General features: G+C 48.9%; 1 protein-coding gene across 3 annotated transcripts in view; it reads left to right on the top strand.

The window, feature by feature from the left end:
• PTPRA (protein tyrosine phosphatase receptor type A) overlaps window positions 1–17,326 on the top strand; it is a 991,956-nt gene that overhangs the window by 427,343 nt on the left and 547,287 nt on the right. Inside the window, exon 2 of one of the 3 annotated variants that reach the window (XM_085642678.1) lies at window positions 9,749–9,824. The exons of the other annotated variants lie outside the window; for them this stretch is intronic. The gene's annotated coding sequence lies outside the window, so the exon portion shown is untranslated. The remainder of the gene's footprint in view (window positions 1–9,748; window positions 9,825–17,326) is intronic. 3 annotated transcript variants of the gene reach the window in all.

Consider the following 17,326-nt stretch of genomic DNA (forward strand, 5'->3'; position numbering starts at 1 on the left):
GTAAATCCTGCTCATATAATTGCCACCAATTAAGACTTGGGAAGGGATCATGGCAAAGAGTAGCTGAAAATATTAACGCAGAAACTCAAAAATCTGTCCTTCAATGAATGAGCAACCTTACTGCTTACTTAGATGAAGTGGCTTCTGAAATCGGCATCTTAGTGATGAGGCAAGTTTTCCAAACACTAATGTTGTTAATAACAGAAATGTATTTAAGAAGGAACGGTGGAGGCCCAGGGAGGGTCATTTGACCAGCTACTGCCTGCTGTCCCACCGCAAACAATTACTTGGGCTGGCATGTACAGTAATTGGCAGAGATCAACAAGTTGACAAGGGAGAGCGATGGTGAGGCAGGCAGTGGAAGAACAAGCGCGCGTGGCCACGCTAATTACAAACAGATGGCCCCTGCGCACTGCTGCTCGCTCCCGCAAGGTGGATGCCACCACAAGCATGAGTGTGAGGAAAAGTGCAGACAGATTTATAAAGGTCAGCTCCCAGAGCAGTTCATGCGCGCTGTGCTAGGCTCGACCTAATGACATGACAGCCATTTCCGTCCTCTTAAAACCTATGCCAGCCCACACACCGCTGCTGAATGGAGCTTGTGTAGTGCGAAAATGGTCCCAGTGCGCCAGTTCCTAGGAACACTCATGATTAAATCAATTTAAAACAAAATAACACTACTACAATAGAGGATTGTATGTTCAATGTTACATAATCACATTGAACGTTGTAGGTGCTGGCCAAATAGCATATAATTCAGGAAACTTTCCACAGTTAGTGCCCCACAGCAGTGGGAGTAAAGAAAAAGAGGAAGGTTAAGTGCATCAAGTGAGGGTTGTAGAGGTGTAAGGTAAAGGTGGTGACATCATAATCATCACAAAATAAATTTCAGTGGAAATGGCTTGTTTCAGCCGCGTAGTGAAATGATCATTATTAACATTGCCATGATAGGGAAAACAGTATCACAGTTAAAAGTCACTGTTGATAGAGACTGGCAAAGAGCAACAACGCAGTCGACGTTTTGACCCCCCAATTAAGTGTAGGTTATTAGGATCCTTATGGAGGGGTCTTCCTCAGGACTAAGGAAAGGAGGCACCATAAACCACCCTTGACTGGGAGTGGTAGCATTGGAAAGGGGCCCGTAGGCTCATAAGGATAGAGATCGAATGGTTGGCACTATAAATTCAATCCAAGTGGAGCAAAAACTGCAATAAATTATTCAATAGAGATCAACATGGACCTCGAGGTTCCAATACGTTTGTGGAATGATCTCTTCATTACGCCCACTTTCGGTCACAATCAGCAGACAGTCTGTATTGACTTGGCTGGCAGGGTCCCACAGCATGGCATCCATTCGCTCAAGGCGGGCCTCCAAGCTCTCCCCGGTGCTTGACATGGTGGTTCTGCGGCGACTGTTTTCTGTCTCTTGCTTCAGTCCCTGAATGGATGAATCACCCAGAGGGAGTCAATTATGTTCACCATGGCGGGACATGATGGGGAAAATGGTGCCTGTAACCCTGGGCCCGTTTTCTAAGTGACTAACTTGAAGCCGATTTCTGCTAGGGTAGTTTTTGCTCCAGGTCTTTGGGGGCGGGCTGACTGTCCGTTGTCCTGCAGGGGAACAGAGGCGCCCTCACCAACCGACAAACATGTCCGCCTTCCTGTTCAAACGCACGGGAGGGAAGGGGCCTCTGCGCGTTCTGCGAATGCGCGACTGACTCGGCAGATGCCCAGGCCCAGGTTTGCTCGCCTCCGGCTCTGGGAGAGGTTCGTGCCTGCGCGCGACCGGCTGTCTGCTTACTGGAGCTGGAGCACGTGCGGAAAGCGGAAGCATGCTCACTGAAATTGAAGCTGTGTCCGGGTGGTCTATCTGGGCAGGGAAACACAACACAGAGCACTCAAGTTTATGGAGCTTGTGCGCGCTATGGAAACAACTTTTGTTTGTTTGCTTGAACGGTAGAAGCGCAATGCATTTCCAGAAAATGCAGTGGTTCGAGGCATGTGGGCTGCTGAATTCATATCTGTGCATAGATCGCCGCCTAGTGTTGGGTCCGGATGATTGCACATTGTTGTCCTGGAAGAGTCTTCGAAGTATCACGAGATAGGTGGCTCCTCCCCTGGACTACAGTGCGCATGGGCATCCTCTCCATCCTTAGATTGTTTTTTTCCGCCATTGGGTTCGGATGTGCTATCTTAGCTCAACTTAGGAATGTTCAGTTTTAGGCCAAAAGGCCTTTAGTTTTCGTCGGTACAGTTACCGTTCGGTGTCGACTACTAGCTTTAGTGATCCGCACCTTCTTCCAACTTTCAGACCGGTTTGGTCCGAACATCGAAGCTCGATCGACAATGGAATCGAGGACTCCATTCAAGCGGTGTCCGTTATGCCACGCGAAGTACCCTCATATCGACGTCCACCCAGTCTGCAATAAATGTCTCTCGCCGGATCACGACGAATCGAAATGCATGGCCTGTGCACGATTCCGATCTAAGAAGACTCTGCGGAATCGGCGGGCAGCGATGCTGGAGGCCCAGCAAGCAGCGCCTGCTCCCACCAACATATTCAGCACCGAGGACGAGGACGCCGAGAGCGTGGAAGAAGTAGTCTCTAGCCCCGCTTCAGAACATGATTCCCGATCGGACGACGACGATGAAGTGATCTTTCGACGTGAAGAAACCGTCGATGAGGTAGGAGATTTCGACGAGGCCTACGGGGCCGAAGAAGACAGCTCTCCTGAGGAGCTAGGCCAATCCGTCGAAACGGAGGCCGAAACAGTACGTCGTCATCAGGCTCCGGTCGAGGGATCGCCTTCGGGCCTTACCCAAGATCAAACACATGGTTCTTCGGCCCCGCCTTCCGGTCCGGCCTCGAACACTTTGCAAGAGCCAATATTACCGAAGACGACCGGGTTCTTAAACCCAAAACCATCCATCGCTCCAGTCTCTTCGAAAACGAAAGTGAAACTGGTGGTGGTCGGATCGAAGGCGTCGAAACCATCCACTGCTCCGACGCCGAAAAAAGTCGTCGGCTCCGACCGCGTACAAAGAGACTTCTGTGCCGAGCTCACCGCAGCGGATGCGGTTGACAACCAGAAAAGGCAAGCCCTCAGGCACCGCAAGGCACCGAGACCTTCGGCGCCGACATCGAAGGCCATAACCTCCGTAGTTAAAATGGCCGCCCCAGCTACGTCAACGTCAGGCGCAACAGCGCCGACTAAGTCCTCGACTACGTCGAATATCGATACATCCCTTCAGACCGGTGACCCCCTTCCTACAAAAAAGTCGGGGCTGGCCTCTACGCCTACTACTAAGGTGCCCAGCAAACCACCATCTGCGTTCACTGTGCAGCAGGTCTCCGCATCTTTGCAACGCATCCGTGACCGGGCAACCCTCCACTCTATCTCGGGTCCCGACACAACCAAACCCTGTACAGTGCACTCTGAGCCAACCAACATTACGTTTGGGTTGCCACCGGCATCGGCACCAAAACTATTTCAAATTCGGACACGTGTCCTCCACACACAGTCCACCACCTCTGGCCTTACAGAACAAGACTCTTTGGGGCCACAATTTATCGACGCCGACACTGGCAGATTAATGCTCCACAAGCGCAAAATAACGCCAGTTAGGGAAGAGGAGCCCTACAAAATTCCTCTTAAACGCAAACTGCCAGCGGAGCAAGAACCTGTGCTCCAGGAACACTTCCAACCCTTCCATCCAGATCCGCAGTCCTTTTCTCCTACCCCTTCCGAATCGGACGCAATACAGGACTATGGTGGGGAGGATACCATCTACCCTGGGGACGTAGATCCTGATGAGCACCTACAAGACCCGGATCAGGCATGGGATGACCCCACAGACCAAAGTGTCGCGCCACATACCCAAGATGCGCAACTCTATAACGTAAAAACGTCTCCTACAGAGGACACAGCTGCCTTTAATGCCCTCATTGAACGGGCTGCTGCTCATCATGGGGTGGAACTCCATTTTGATGCCATTGAGGAAGACTTCCTGCTTGACACTTTCGCATCTTCAGAAAGAACTGTCAAAACTCTGCCCATGTTAGAAGGGGTTCTCAAACCTGCCAAAGACATTTTCAGGGACACCACAAGAGCACGGGTGTTAAATCCCAGGATTGAAAAAAAGTACAAGCCTGCACCCGGTGACCCTAAATACATTAGGGGTCAGTTGCCATTAGACTCCATGGTGGTTGCCAATGCTCGCAAGAGAGCCCACTCACAAACGACTGGTGATGCTCCTCCCCCAGACAAGGAGTCAAAAGTACTAGTAACATTGGGCAAACGCATTGCAGCGCAAGCAGCGAACATCCTGCGCATTGCCAATACACAGGCACTTCTGGCACGTTATGACCGGTCACATTACGACACGCTAGAGTCACTGCTCCAACATCTACCAGATGAGTATAAAGAGTCAGCGGAGCTACTCATCAGAGAAGGACAACTCCTCACTAATGCATCCATAAAATGCGCCCTTGACGCAGCTGACGCAGCAGCTAGGGCAATAAACACAAGCGTCATGCTACGACGCCATGCCTGGTTACGCATCTCAGGTTTCAAACCCGAGATCCAAAACAATATCCTGAACTTACCAGTTAACACAGAATTCTTATTTGGCCCAGACGTTGACACTACCCTAGAAAAAATAAAGAAAGACACTGACACTGCGAAATCAATGGGGGCTCTGCAGACGCAGCAATTTCGTAGTGGCTCCTTTCGTCGCACCGGAAATAGGGGAGCAACAAGGGGTCAGGGGTCACAACAGCAGTATGCTAAAAGTGGCACACAAAGCACCTATGACAAAAACAACAGGGGTGGATATCGTGGATCCAGCACCAAAGGCAGGGGACGTGGCTATGGCAACACCAGGTCCTCTTAAAACAAACAGTGACGCCCTCTCCTTACCCCCCGACCACATAACACCTGTCGGGGGACGACTCCAGCTGTTCCTGTCCGCGTGGAAGAACATCACCACAGACAGGTGGGTCAGGGACATCATCCAGCACGGGTACTGTCTAGAACTAACTTCCACTCCACCCAACATACCACCAAAGCACCGTCCTATGTCAGCCGAGCACTTAGATTTACTCCAGCAAGAAGTGCTTGCTATGCTCGCAAAGGGGGCAATAGAAGTAGTGCCCATCAACCAGCAGGGAACAGGGGTGTACTCTCTGTACTTCTTAATCCCAAAAAAGGACGGCTCGCTCAGACCTATTCTAGACCTGCGACCCCTAAACCTATATATTCTGTCAGAGCATTTCCATATGCTCACCCTCCAGCAGGTTCTCCCACTACTCAGTCAGGGGGATTTCCTAGCCACGCTAGACCTGAAGGATGCATACTTCCACATACCCATACACCCTTCACACAGGAAATACCTTAGGTTCACTATTCAAGGGAATCACTATCAGTTCAAAGTTCTCCCCTTCTGAGTAACAACAGCACCCAGGGTCTTTACCAAGTGCCTGGCGACAGTGGCCGCACATCTGCGAAGACAAAACATTCATGTCTTCCCTTATCTGGACGACTGGCTAGTTCAAGCCAAGTCAGCACAACAATGTGCCGCCCACATGTCCCACACCATTCACCTTCTTCACGATCTGGGATTCTCAGTAAATTACTCAAAATCACATCTCCAACCTGCCCACGTGCAACAATACTTAGGCGCCACAATCAACACTCTGGCTGCCACAGCTCAGCCTACTCTAGTGAGAATCAACAGCATGCAACTGGTGATCTCAAAATTCAAACCTCAACACTCCCTTCCTGCGCGAGTGTTCATGCAGTTGATAGGCATGATGGCCTCCTGCATTTTCATAGTCCCGCACGCGAGACTACATATGCGCCCGCTTGAGGAGTGCTTGGCACGTTAATGGAATCAGGCTCACGGGCAACTAAAAGACCTAGTGTTGGTGAGCGGTCGGGCATACAACTCTCTGCATTGGTGGAATACACAAAACCTTTGCAAGGGCCGACCGTTCAAAGAGCCTGTTCCACAAATCATACTGACAGCGGACGCGTCTCTCCAGGGATGGGGAGCGCATGTGCTCAATTACACAGTGCAGGGACTATGGACGACACAACAAACGAAGATGCACATCAACCTTCTGGAACTGATGGCAATCTTCCTAGCCATGAAGGCATTCAAAGTACACTTGTGCAACAAGGTTGTGTTGATCCGGACGGACAACATGACTGCCATGTACTACATACAAAAGCAGGGAGGAACACTCTCCACAGTTGTCTCATCTGGCTCAGAGCATGTGGAAGTGGGCCATTCAGAGGAACATGTTCCTCATGGCGGAACACCTCCCAGGCAAGGACAACCAGATGGCGGATCTGCTCAGCAGACACAGCCACCAGATGCACGAGTGGGAGCTACACCCATCAGTTCTCCAACCGTACTTCCAGCAATGGGGTCATCCAGAGATAGACCTATTCGCCACAAGAGAAAACGCAAAATGCCAAAGCATTGCCGCCAGGTTCCCACAGTCGCAGGGCAATGCGATATGGATGAACTGGTCCGGCAAATTTGCGTACGCTTTTCCCCCAGCACCATTAATACCGCTGGTGGCGCACAAACTGAGGCAACACTCGCTCACCCTCATCCTAGTTGCTCCAACGTGGGCACGCCAGCCATGGTACACCACCTTTCTGGAACTCTCCGTGGTGCCTCATCAAAGACTACGGATAAAACCAGCGCTTTTAACGCAGAACCATGGCGAGATTCAGCACCCAGATCCCCAACAGCTGAACCTGGCGATCTGGCTCCTGAGGTCTTAGAGTTTGGCTACCTAAACTTACCACCTGACTGTATGACTATCATCAAAGAAGCCAGGAGGCCCACTACTAGAGCCTGCTATGCGGCCAAATGGAAAAGGTTTGTCATTTACTGCAACAACAATAACATTAACCCACTGGACGCGTCTATTCAAAACATCATATGCTACCTCTTACACCTGTACCGCTGTAATCTAGCATACAACTCAATACGCATCCATTTGACCGCGATAGCAGCCTACCTCCAAAACAGGCAGCACCTCTCCTTATTCAAAGTACCTGCCGTTAAAGCGTTCTTAGAGGGACTCAAACGAGTAATTCCCCCAAGACACCCACCAGCACCGGTGTGGAACCTCAACTTGGTCCTCACCAGACTGATGGGTCCGCCCTTTGAACCTCTCCATTCATGCGAGATTCAATTCCTCACCTGGAAAGTGGCTTTCCTAGTGGCCATCACTTCCTTAAGGAGAGTTAGTGAACTCCAGGCACTAACCATTCAGGAGCCATTCATTCAGGTCCACGCAAACAGGGTTGTCCTACGCACCAACCCCAAGTTCATGCCCAAAGTCATATCACAGTTCCACATTAACCAAACTATCGAACTGCCCGTTTTCTTCCAAAATCCGCAAAATGTCGCGGAAAGGATGCTCCATACACTAGATGTAAAGCAGGCTCTCATGTACTATATTGACAGGACAAAGGATTTTAGAAAAACTAAACAACTCTTCGTTGCCTTCTCTCCACAACACAAGGGCAACGCCATTTCCAAAGCAGGAATAGCCAGATGGATCGTTAAATGCATTCAGATTTGCTATCACAAAGCTAAACGCACATTAACGGTTCCCCCACGAGCCCACTCAACACGGAAGTTAGGGGCATCCATGGCTTTCCTAGGAAACATCCCTTTACACGAATTTGTAGAGCAGCCACATGGTCCACTATACATACATTTACCAAACACTACTGCGTAGATGTACACTCAAGACAGCAGGCAGCTGTAGGACAGGCTGTTCTCAAAACTCTTTTCCAGACTGCTGCAGCTGGCACAGGTAGCCGCCGCTAGGGGAGGTACTGCGATATATTCTATGCACAGATATGAATTCTGCAGCCCACATGCCTCGAACTGATTATGCTACTTACCAGTATGCATCTGTTCTTGGCATGTAGGGCTGCTGACATTCATATCGCCCACCCTCCTCCCCGGCGCCTGTCGCGGCTGCAGCACTCAGAATTTATGTATAGCATGGTCATCACTTCCTATATCTACTCCATCACTGCCACAATGGCGAAAAACAATCTAAGGATGGAGAGCATGCCCATGCGCACTGTAGTCCAGGGGAGGAGCCACCTATCTCGTGATACTTCGAAGACTCTTCCAGGACAACAATGTGCAATCATCCGGACCCAACACTAGGCGGCGATCTATGCACAGATATGAATGTCAGCAGCCCTACATGCCAAGAACAGATGCGTACTGGTAAGTAGCATAATCAATTCTACCTTTTGAGCAAATAATCAAATCACAAAACTTCTCCCCCTGCTTTTAGATTTCAATATTTTTCCTTTTACTATGAACAGCGCTGCTTTATATTGATCTGTGACCGCAGAACTGCTTCCTAGTTAATGAAATACTGCCTTACACACTGGTTCTTATCCTGACACGTTTGCTAAACTGTAGGCTGTTCAATACTCTAGTGATGCAGTTGTACACAGATTATAGTGCTGTTGACGTGAAACCCCGAAACCGGCCCTAGGATGCTTTTTTCCAGTCCAGGGAGGACCTGGCCTGGCCTGGCAGTTCGGGTTGGACTGTTCCCGTTGGGCACAGGGTCAAGACTGATTTGCATATGGTTGGGTTCAAACTGGAATGGCATGGTGAGCCCAAAAACGATGGATTTAGGCCCAGATCTCTGTACTGGGGTGAATGTATGGCATAGTTCTACATTCTGTCCATCAATTGTTGTTTTTGCAGGTGACTTGCATCGAGGCACTTGTCTTTCTGTTTGTGCACTAAAAAGCCTTGTAATGTGTCCATAAATGTTTCCTGAGGCAGGCATGTATTCCTGAATCGGACTGCTTGACCGAGCATGTGGAAATTGTATAGCTCTTCAGTTACTGGTGGCACAAGACCCAGGATAATGTGCTGCATGGCTAAACAAATAGACCCAAAGGCGAGGCCTATTGGATTTGCCAATGCTTGTTCACTTCTTATTATGCTGTCTAAAGAGGTGGTGGCCAGCAGAAAACCAATATGGCAGTCATTTTTTCCTTTACCGGGTGGGGGGGGGGGGATTTTGGAATGATGAGGGTGGGGTTTTCTATTCAAATCCTACTTGCCAATGTCACATCGGCCCCCCAAAGAAGAGAATATCTCAAATGTAAAATACACACCAGAGTGAGTGCGTGTTTGACCTACACCAGAAGTACCCGCCCATAAGCTTGTTGTTCATGTGTGCTCTGTGTACAGTGATGTCACGAGTTTACCACTAAATCATGCACTAACTGAGAGATCATTTTTTTATTGAAGATAAGAGAAGCTAATCAAGTAACCAGGCACTGTTGATGAACAGGTCAATTATTGATGATGTAAAATTGAGAATCTGTACGCTTGTTTCCAGGTGTATTTCAGTTGGATGGGCAAGTAAGGTCTATTGTTACCTGCATGTATGAATTAGTTACTAAAGACATACAGAGTTAGAGGTATCTTTGACTGCCCTGACAAAGGCCCTAGACTCTTATGAGGGATCTTCATGAAGACGAAACATTTTGATATAGGAAAAGTAGAAAGGATTTTCGAGGCATAGATTCACGATAACATCCTACGGTGTTTTTAATCCAACCTTGTGTACCACAAAATAAAGGAAAAGCCTGGGGTTTACACAAAATGTTTATATAAAATTCTGGACCCCTTGTATAACCAGAAGAATATTTATTCTGGTCTTCCTTCCCACAAGGTTGAGACCACCCTGTTTGTATCGCCTTAACATGGAGTAACGGACTGACCAATGATGAAGCATGCCACAAGAGTAGGTGAGGCCTTTTTGTCCACTTCTTTTTCGCTTCCTGTTTTCCTTTAGACAGGATTCTGCAATTCCCAGAAGTATGCAGGAATAGATAACTTTGCGGTAAGTTAGTGTGATTTTTGCACTCGTCCTGTAGGATCTGTGACATCGGCACAGTTTACTGCATGCTGATATCACTTGATGCAAAAAGAAGTTTCAGCACTCCGTCATTCATCTTATTGTGTTTTCTATGTTCGCCCTAATTGGCCAGGGTATTCCCAGACCTGGGTCCCTTGCTCACGTTGTCACTGGATTCAAACTAGCCTGGCTGATGAGGGGTGAAACCCCGAAACCGGTCCCTGGATCCTTGTTTCCGGTCCTGGGAGGACCTGGCCTGGCAGTTCTGGCTGGACTGTTAACATGAGGCACAGGATCCAGACTGGTTTGCATATGGCTGGGTCCAAACTGCAGTGGCATGGTGAGCAAAAGAACAATGTATTTAATCCAGATCTATTGGCTGGGGGTAAATGTTTGATTTGCTCTGCATTCTGTCCATCATCTGTGTCTTTTGCAGGATATTTGCATATGGCTGGGTCCAAACTGGGGTGGCTTGGTGAGCAGAAGAATGATGATGGATTAATCCCAGATCTGTGACTTGGGGTGAGTGTCTGAAAAGTTTCAGCACTCCGTCCATCATCTTATTGTGTTTGCGATGTCACTTGATGATCAGGAGAATGGGTCAGATGTGGAAGCAATTCCAGAGCGGCCCTCATTAGCAATTAAATAGAAGGAAGCCTCTGGTGCCAACACTGGAGATTTCATTAACACCAGACTTCGTAATTCTTTAAGGAAGAAAGATATGTTGTGACTTGTCTTGGTATGCCTGGGGCCCTCTTTTCATCGAGTCCCATGTCCCTCTTCGTCTTACTTTTGCTGTCTGTGAAACCATCAGGTAGTTTTATGTCTGTCCTTTGCGATATGGGAGCTCCTGCAGAGTTTTTATGTACTTGAATACATCTGTTTATGTGGCAGTGCTTGCCTTCAGTTTCCAAACCTGCAGTAACACCTTCCCACTTTATACTGTTTAGCTTTAGAACCATCAGCTTAGATGGCTTTGCCTAAAATATTTTACTAGCAGATGACAATAAGACTTTATGTTGAAATGATCCTTGTCCTGAGCTGTCTGAAGACCTGTAGAATATAGGACACGTCTCATTCAGCCCATATTCCACCCACATTTGCAAGCAATTAACATTGATGAATTCATGGAACATTTTTAGAAAAAATACTTGTACAACAACAGCATGCTCTTACGGGAATTGGTTTTATTGAGTACATCTGTTCTCTTCTAGCTGTGACCTTCTTAGAGTTCACACCATCCATCTGAAACTATAGAGATCTATTGTTGACTGATTTTTGTAGCGTGCACTGCTTTTTTTGTTTTTATTTTTTTTTGTAGATAGTTGATGGACAGTTGGCTTAAAAAAAGAAACCTGTTGAAAAATCATTGTAGTTCTGTTTTAAGCTGTTTCCTGCATCATTCTTCCAGTACTGTCCAGGTGCCGGGAAACCCTTTTTGGGTAGCTGTTGCGCCTTATAAATTTAATAAATAAATTTGCTCGGCCTGCAGAGTTTCTGAAAGATTGGTTTAGCTTTTGATCTATTGAAATTATAGCCGTTGGAATTCTACTTTTTTGGAAAATAATATAATTTGGTCTGGTAGTCTCACCTTTGGCTGCACACACACCTGTAAAATTCTTCAGCAAGTACCATGTTTAGGCAGTGTCTGTGTGTATATTGGGCAACACGCCTGCTAGACATTTGTATCTTGTTTACATATGTGGGGATGGGATATAAAAACTTTACAATTTTGGTGGTATATTTCCCCCATCGAAGTACCATCTGCTGGCTTTACGAGGGCTGTATGATGATCTTACTCCATAGCCACCAGCCCATTCCACGCTGAATGTATATAGAATGTATTTAGAAGATTAGAAGGGAGTTGCTGTCTCTGAAATATAAAATATAGTATGAATATAATATTACCCGTTGTCCTTCCAAAGTATTCTCTTAAGAATGTATGCTACAACTTTGCTATTTAGATTAACTTTCTGGAGCTCCCTTAGCACAACCATAAGTAGCCTCTTTAAGTAGTTATCCATTCCTATAACTGTTTGTTTTATCTGCCGAATTGCACCCTGTATTGTTTACCTGGCCAAATATCCAATAAATTAGAAAGAGCTCCCACTGTTTATTCCATACTGGTGGAAAACTCCTGGCACTTAGCTCAAACTGGTGATCATAATATTCTTTGGCACTCTGATGTTATAGTGATCTATAGGCCACTGTCTAGCCAATGTAAATTCTCAGTCAATCAATCAAGGATTTGTACAGCACAGCAAATCACTGATGAGAGTCTCAAGACACTGGTGGTGTTGGTTAGATTGCTGAGCACAGAGAAAAGCAAAGCATGTCTGCTGCACTCTTTTTGGGAGTGAGCCTCACAAAGCCCTCTCAATGCCTCCTATTCATAGGTGGGAGTGAACATCACAATCTTTAGGAGCCTTCCCTCCTGCTCTGAGGATTTAGGGCATTCAGGATATGATTCTGATGTTTGGTAAGGAATCCCCAGTTGCAATCTTTTTTTTTTTTTTTTTAAACATGTTTTTATTAAAGTTGAAATCATACAATAATCAGTTAATCACATTCTGCGAAATAGTTATAAAGTTGGTAATCAAGATATTATTGCCGACAGTACTAGTCACTTGCTCCTATAAATTCCATCAACATTAACGTCTATCGCATCCCTCTGCCCTCCTAGTCCGTTTTTTTTTTTGTTGCATTGAGGGAGAAGTACATTTATATCCCCAATGAGCATTCCAGTTTCCCCACTTCCAAGGGCATCTCCTATTTACAAAAACAGTTTTTTTTCAGCCAGCATGCACCAGTCCATATCCTGCTTCCATTCCTCGACTGATGGTGCCTCCTGTACTCCCCACCTATGGGCAATGTTTCGTTTTGCTATTGCAATCCCCAGGGTGGCCCGTGTTTGTTCCGTGCAGGTCAGACCCTTTGCCTCCCAGATATTGAGGAGGCATAGGTTCGGCTGAGGTGACAGTTCCTGTCCACATACCCGTCGTAATTGTGACGTTACTCCCTCCCAGTATTGTTGGATTATCGAGCATTCCCATATAATGCGGTAGTATGTGTTAACTTGGGTACAATTCCTGTTACATAGTGCATTTTCCTTTACCTATTACCATAGTTTCGCAGGAATAATACTTTCTGTGAATTGTTTTGAGCAGTATCAATCTAAGTCGAGATGTTCTAGCTACTTCCCGTGGGGAGGACAGCGCTCTTCGCCATTAGTCTTCCTCGTGGTCTCTTAAGTCAGTCTGCCACTGTGAATAGTCGTGTGAGTGGATCAGGGAGGTTGTTGATTATCTTTTGGTACGTCATGGAGGTTTGTCTCAGTCATGTGATCTGTAAGTGGTCTTTCTTCTAGCGGGGTAGCCTCTGGCAGGTCAGACAGGATGACTATTCTCAGTGCGTGTTAGATTTGTGTGTATCGAAATATCTCTTTTACTGACATTTCATATTCTGTTTGTAGTTCTGCGAATGAGAGTATTTTCCCTTTGCGCCAGACATCGCCTACCTTTGATATCCCAATAATGTCCCATTTATTGAATCCCAGACAGGTACGGAGATTCCCCAGTATTTCTGCCTCCCAGAGTGGAGTGGCCTGTGTCCGTTTGTTATGCCATCCTAGTTTCTTTGTCACTCGGTGCAAACTGAGATTGTCTGCTTCGTCGGGCTTGTCAGATGGTGGTTTGGAGTAGAGTATAGGGAGGATTTATAGACCCCTGGACCCATGATTTATCTATCCATCCGATCTGCTGGGTCGTTGTGAGTGCTGTGTACCTAATGATTTGTATCCTTTAGCTGGGCTGCCCAATAGTATGCGCTCACTTCGGGCAGCGCTATCACACCATTACACCATCCCCTGGTCAATTTGTGAATTGCTAACCGTGGTGGCTGGCCATCCCATAGTAATGTCCTAATGTTCGAGGCATGTGGGCTGCTGAATTCATATCTGTGCATAGATCGCCGCCTAGTGTTGGGTCCGGATGTTTGCACGTTGTTGTCCTGGAAGAGTCTTCGAAGTATCCTTGGATAGGTGACTCCTCCCCTGGACTACAGTGCGCATGGGCATCCTCTCCATCCTCAGATTGTTTTTTTCCGCCATTGGGTTCGGACGTGCTATCTTAGCTCAAGTTAGGAAAATATTTTGTCGAGGCCACAAGGCCTTTAGTTCGCGTCGGTACTGTTTATCGATCGGTTTTCGATACTCTCTGTTAGTTTACTAACTTTCAGCACCGACTTTGTTCGCATTTACCTGTCCATCAACTACTTCGACGATGGAATCGAGGACGCCATTCAAAAGGTGTCCGGTATGTAATGCGAAGTACCCACACATCGACGTCAATCCGGTGTGCAACAAATGCCTTTCGCCGGACCACGACGAGTCGACATGTATGGCCTGTGCCCGGTTCCGTTCAAAGAAGACTCTGCGGAATCGTCGAGCGGCGAGGCTCGAAGCGCAGCACGCGGCACCGGCCCCAGCTGACATCTTCGACGACGCGGACGACGTCGAAGAAGTAGAAGTCTTACCCTCCAGTCCCGTTTCCGACCAAGAACCCGGATCGGACGAGGCCGACGAGTCACTCTTCCACAGAGGTGAAGACGACACCGAGGTAGGAGACGACGAGGAGGCCTTAGGGGCCGAAGAGAGTAGCTCCGATGATGAACAAGGCCTACCTGTTCAAACCGAGAATTCCCCAGTGCCACAGACTATGGCTCCGGTCGAGGGATCGCCTTCGGGCCTTACCCGAGACCTATCACGCAGTCCTTCGGCCCCGCCCTCGGGCCCGGCCTCGGACGTTCAGCGGCAGCCATTACCGCTTAAGCCAGCTGGTTTCCCTTCCACGAAACCGAAACCGAAAGCTGCTCAGGTTCCTACGAAACCGAAACTGAAAGTGGCGCTAGTCGGATCGAGGCCTTCAACACCTTCGACGCCGGCGCACCGTGTCGGCACCGACCGCACCAAGGGGGACTTCGGTGCCGAACTCGAGACGGGCGACATGGGAGTCGACAAACGGAAGAAGGCCATCGGCGCCGACAAACCTGCTCGGTTACCGGCGTCGACGCCACCGACACCGAGGGCCGTCCCGCCTGCTACGCCTCGCAGCACTCCCTCGACGACACCGAAACCTCACGTGTCGAAGACGTCGACGGTGATCTCCGCACCTCGGCTCGATGCACCACGGGCGCAGAAGATATCTGCAGCCGCCTCGACGACCCTGGCGGGGGCCACGACCTCTAAGGCGCCCCGAGTACGGCCTGGCGCAATGCCAGGCTGCAAAACCAAGGCTGCCCTCCAGGACCAGTCGGGTTCGATCGATCCAGCGGTTTCGTCGGTGCCGACCAGCATTACCTTCGGCTTGCCTCCATCCACAATCCCGAAGGCGTTTCAACTCAGGACACAGGCCACCAAAACTGCGGTTACGCCTGTCGAGCCGTCTCCGTCACGCGTCATCGACGCCGACACTGGCAGGATGATTCTCCACGACCGAAGGATAACTTCGGAACCGCCATTGGAACCTTTCAGGATCCCGCTAAAGAGGAAGCTGCCTGTGGACACAGAACCTCTCCTGTATGAACCCTTTCATTCACCCTACCAGGATCCACACCGGGCCTCCCCCACACGCTCCGACACGGATGCATTGGAGGACTACATGGGTGAACAAGTCCCCTACCATGTGGACACGGACCCTGATGACCAGCAGGACCCTGACCAAACTTGGGGCGACCCTGCAGACCCCAGTGCACCTCTTGATGCACAGGACCCACAACTATATGGGGCAAAAACGTCACCCACAGAGGATACTGCGGCGTTCAACGCTCTGATTGAACGGGCGGCGAACAACCATGATGTACAGCTTCACTCTGATATCATCGAAGATGACTTTCTAATGGACACCTTTGCATCCTCAGAAAGACATGTAAAGACTCTGCCAATGTTGAAGGGGGTCCTTAAGCCAGCCACTGACATTTTCAGGGAACCCACCAGGGCACGAGTGATAAACCCCAGGATCGATAAGAAATACAGATCAGCACCTGGGGATCCTACTTACATCAGAGGACAATTACCACTCGACTCCATCGTTGTGGCGAATGCCCGCAAGAGGGCACACTCGCAGACAACGGGTGACGCTCCTCCCCCGGACAAGGAGTCCAAGGTGCTGGAGACCTCCGGCAAGCGAGTTGCCGCACAAGCTGCAAGCATATGGCGCATAGCTAACACTCAAGCGCTCCTAGCTCGCTACGATAGGGCGCACTATGACACAATGGAGCAACTCCTTCAACACCTCCCTGACCCCTACAAAGAAGGTGCAGAAATCCTTATCAGAGAGGGACAGCTACTCACAAATGCTGCCATCAAATGTGCACTAGACGCTGCTGACACGGCTGCCAGGGCCATCAACACTAGCGTCATCCTACGACGTCACGCCTGGCTACGTATCTCAGGATTCAAGCCTGAGGTACAAAACAATATACTTAATCAGCCCGTCAACCCCGACTTTTTGTTCGGGCCTGAGGTTGACGCCACCCTCGAGAAGATAAAAAAGGACACGGACACTGCAAAGTCCATGGGCGCCCTACAAACTCAGTCCTTTCGGAGCGGCTCCTTTCGTCGCCCCGGAAACAAGGGAGCAGGCAGAGGACAGGGGTCACAACAAACATATAACAAGGGTAATACGCAGACCACCTACGATAAGAACACCCGAGGTGGCTATCGTGGCTCCAGTACCAAGGGCAGAGGACGTGGCTACGGCAACACCAGGTCCTCCCCCAAGAACAAGCAGTGACGCCCTCTCCCTTCCTCCCGACCACATAACACCTGTCGGGGGAAGGCTACAACGGTTCCTGTCCACGTGGAACTCCATCACCACGGACAGGTGGGTCAAAGATATTATAAAATACGGTTACTGTCTGGAGTTAACCTCCACTCCACCCACAATACCACCAAGAAACCGTCCTATGTCCTCAGAGCACTTGACGCTCTTACAGCAAGAGGTAGAAAGTATGCTTCTAAAAGGCGCTATCGAGGTCGTACCCGTCCACGAGCGGGGCACGGGGGTTTACTCCCTCTACTTCTTAATTCCAAAAAAGGACGGGTCGCTCAGGCCTATATTAGACCTGAGACCCCTGAACCAGTACATTCTTTCGGAGCACTTTCACATGCTCACTCTACAGCAAGTCCTTCCGCTTCTCCAGCAGGGAGACTTCCTAGCATCACTGGACCTCAAGGATGCGTATTTTCACATACCCATCCACCCCTCACACAAAAAATACCTCAGGTTCACTGTTCAGGGGCAGCACTATCAGTTCAAAGTCCTTCCCTTCGGCGTGACAACAGCGCCCAGGGTTTTCACAAAGTGCCTAGCTACGGTGGCGGCACATTTACGG

This window comes from Triturus cristatus, chromosome 2_2 (genome assembly GCF_964204655.1).
Source record: "Triturus cristatus chromosome 2_2, aTriCri1.1, whole genome shotgun sequence".
Taxonomy (NCBI): domain Eukaryota; kingdom Metazoa; phylum Chordata; class Amphibia; order Caudata; family Salamandridae; genus Triturus; species Triturus cristatus.